Here is a 4352-nt window from a genome sequence, read left to right on the forward strand (position 1 = left end):
TTTGGCAGGACTTCAACCACATCTGATACCACTTCAAAGAGCTTTCCTTTGAGTGATGCATATTTGCTTAGGCGGTTTATCAAGTAGCGGTCTGGTGATAATGACTCAATTGATTCTCCATTATACCTGCAATAAATCAATTAAAATAGTTCTCTGTACTGAAATATTAACCAAAGCGTTTGTTCATTTTCTACGCTCCAGGGGATTCAGTTTATGGAATGTGTTACCATTATTGATCTTGCTCAAATCATCTGTGAGTATACTTGTAATGCAGACACAGGCCCTGAGACATATCCCCTTTCCTGCTGTCCCTGCCTACTTGCCTCAATACCATAAGCCAGTGATGGCGAACCTTTTTGCGACCGAGTGCCCAAACTGCAACCCCAAACTCCCCTCTATCGCGAGGTGCCAACTAAAAATTAAAGCAGTAACTTATTGCTCCCTGTTTTTCAACAATGTTCAATCATATTGGCCTCCTGAGGACACCAACACAGTAGAAATAGGAAGGAAAATGTGTATCATTGTAGCTACTTTCCAGTGTCCCTCTGTACAGAGAATCATGGGCCAGCAGGAGGTCCTCCAAAGATAATTTGGCCCCGTCTACACATTCTCCCTCTTTCTTCAATCCCAAGTAGCCAAGTAAGTATCACTTTAAAATATCACTGAAAGCAGTATCTTTTAAGTTGCTTGGAACTGCAGGAAAATTCTTTGAGTCCTTTCTGGTGTGATGGGGTGATGACTCGGGTGCCCACAGAAAGAGCTTGGAGTGCCGCCTCTGGCACCCGTGCCATAGGTTCGCCACCACTGCCATAAGCACTATGGAATCATCAGTAGTGCCAAAGTGCAAAACATGACAACGCGACAAAATATAGAAGATAGGTTAGTGAACACATCAGAGAGGGGAAACATTGTACAGAATCACGAGGCCAATGAAAGGTCTAAATACAGGCAGAAGGTCACAATACTAGAATACAGAGATCAGGAAAAGCACAATGCTACTTACTGCAATCTATGACTCTAGTAAGAAGAGAACTAGATAGGAGCAGGTGACTTATGTGATGCTAGAGACCAGGTCCCAGTAATGATTGGAGCAGAGCTCTGATATCCAGACCAAACAGCAGAGCAAAATATTGTTGAGACTGAATGGAGAGCCCATTAGTAACAGTGGGGGAACTATTGGAGAGCCTGAGTCAAGCTGTAGGTAAGTGATGGCTGTGGTGTAAGCAATCAAGGTATTCACCCATCTTTGTTTTTGGTTCTGATGACCTTTCTTAAGTATAGGTCATCAATATGGAATTGGTGGTGCAATATGATAAGGGGGTCCAAAACCTCGGGCCTGTTCTGATGTTCTAGGTGTTTTCCCCAAGCTTAACAGGTAGACAGATGAACTGAATAATGGTGGTGATGGAACCTATGAGGAGTAGGGAGAGATGTAATTATTGGGTTTATAAACCCCCCCAGTCATACATTTTAGGAATTTAGGGTCCCTGAAGGTCAGGAGGCATGGCTTCTTTTTCACACAATGGAAACGTTTTTATCTCAGAAGACTATACGGCATATGGTTTGCAAGAAATGTGTAAATGTTTTTAAATAAATTATGGATAGTGATTTTTTTTTATCACAGCAATTTATTACAAGAAGCATAATTGGATGGCTTTATAATCGCATTTCCCGAAATAATACATATTTAGCATTTTACGCAAGTTATAATTATTCTCATAAGTCCTTGACCCACAGTGGGGCTCACAATCTCATCCTTATACACACATTGGGAAACTTTTTTTATTAAACACAATTTTTAACTATGGAGGAAGGTGGAGAATCTTGAGAAACATAATTCCATAATACCCAGGACAGACTTAAACCCAGGATGGTGCAAAGTTGCTTTTGGTTAAATCATATCAATAGACCAGGGTGTGCTGTGGGGATTTGGAATCTTCAAATGAGGCTTTTTTCTTTATCTGTGAAATAGCCGAGCTCAAGAGCAGAGCACAGCAGGAACAGCAAAGAGCTTCAAGAAGGATCTAGATGCCTTTTTACAGCATAATAACATGATGGTTGCATAATATAGAATTGTGTGACTTTAAATACTTTCCTTATCCCATCTCTTTCTTGGTGATCTTGAAGCATATATGTTGTGGTCAACCGTACTAATATGTAACATATTAGTTACATAAGTACTTGTCATAAGTTATATATCCTATCACATAAGCCATTATTATGGTATCTAAAAATGTATGTATCTATATAAATATTAAAAAGAATTTAAACTTAAAATTTAAGAAGTATACTCATCTTTATTGCAAGAACTATGAATCTGCGGAATAGCTGAGCTCAGGAGCTGTTCATAGCAGGGACAGCAGAGAGATTCACAAAGAATCTAGATGCCTTTTTACAGTTTAGTAATATGATAATGATACTATAATATAGAATTGTCTCCCCTAAAATCCCTTCCCTTTCATTCCTTGATTGATCTTGAAGGACATATGTCTTTTTCAAGCGTACTTATATGTAAGTAGGACACACAAATAATTACATAGCATGATATATTTGACAAGTAATTGTGAATGCTAACTAAGTCATCAAAACACTATCTTAAAATCTATGGAGCAGATTTATCAAGCTGCCTAAGAGTAAGAATGTGCTTTGTTGCCCATTACCAATTACAGCTCAGCTTTAAAGTATTCATTAGCACTGGTTAAATGAAAGCTGAGCTGTAATTGGTTGCCATGGGAAACTAAGAATATTCTTACTCTTAAATAGTGTGATAAATCCCTCTATGTATCTATGTACTAAAATAATCAACTACATGAATTTACAGCAATTTAAAATAAGATATTTTATGTCTTGTTGCTAAAAATCGTCACTCCACATGGCATGTTCATAAAATCTTATGATCTGCTTACAATTCATCAGAGGTTTTATCATATTTGATGAAAAGCATCAGAAATTATATATTGGACTCCATAAATACTATCACAAACCAGTGGGATTTATCTATGATATTTGATGTAATAGAAACACAAAAGAATTCATTTAAAAATGAATAAAACCTTGATGGAATGTTTAGGGTTAAAATTTTCTGCAATATTCAAGTAATCAATATAATTTCATGGCCGTCCCACACCCAAGACCCCCATTAATCAGCTGCTCAAAAAGGTAGTTCAGATGAGCAACTCATCTGAAAAATGTGATGTCTGATGTCACATGCACTAGTCACATGACCTGTTTGCAGCTAAGTCCCATTTATAAGGAACCTGTCATCAAGATTTCACAATTTTACCCAGTGACAGTTTTTCATAGACTTTTTAATACTAATTCCCAATCGGCTTTTATAATTAACATTACTGGTTCGACTCACTTTTAAAAGTATATAAAAAATATACCTGCCTCGTGGTGGCAAAATACATTGAATCACTGGGCCGTCTATGCAAGGCTCCATTCTCAGTCTTCATAATTATCTCCTCTCTCCTCTACTAGCTTTCCGTCCCTCCCCATGTTGCTATTAGCTGACCCTGTGCTCTAAGCAAATCTGTATCAGTTCACGTCTACAGGAGGGAGAGGGGAGGAGAGACAGGAAAAGCAGAGAGGAGATAATGATGATGACACCAGGACTCAAAAGCCTTGTAGCAGACTTCCCTGTGACTCTATGAAGTTTTAATGCAGCAATTCAGATATACTACTATGCACTTTTAAATGTGAGTCAAACTATTAATGTTAATTATAAAAATAGGTTGTCATAAAGTATTAAAGTCTCTGAGAACCTGTCATTGAAAATATGCAATCCTGTTGACAGGTTCTCTTTAAAGGAATTGGGCTAAAGTGCAATACCAAGCACAACCACTATGCTTAGCAACCAATCTCTTCAAACAGCTGATAAGTGAGGTGACTTACATTTAATAGGTAATGATGAACTTTAAAAAAAAGTTTATGTCCCAATACTAAAAAAAAAAATAGATTTTTCTATTTTTGGTCATGGTCATGGATTGCATCTAAATTCATGAAAAGAAAACTATGTGCACATCCATATAGTCTCATGGTAGTCTCATCATGGTAAAGTATGAACCCACGGTACTGTACCATGTATCCGTGCAACACAGATCCATAATACAGCCATGCGCATGCGGAATCATCTAGTAGACCCAAGGTCCGCCCATGGATAAGGGGTTGTCTGAGGTCCCCTCTATGCATTAGAACCGAGTGCTTCTCTATGTTAGAGTTCTGTTGAACGCAATATAGGGCATTTTATTTGGACACATTTGTAGGTGCAAAATCAGACCAACAAAAAGTAAGTCTACAAACTTCTAAACCCCTCCATGAATCCACATTCATGGAGAGGTTTAGAAGTTTGT

This window comes from Engystomops pustulosus, chromosome 6 (genome assembly GCF_040894005.1).
Source record: "Engystomops pustulosus chromosome 6, aEngPut4.maternal, whole genome shotgun sequence".
NCBI classification, from domain to species: Eukaryota; Metazoa; Chordata; class Amphibia; order Anura; family Leptodactylidae; genus Engystomops; species Engystomops pustulosus.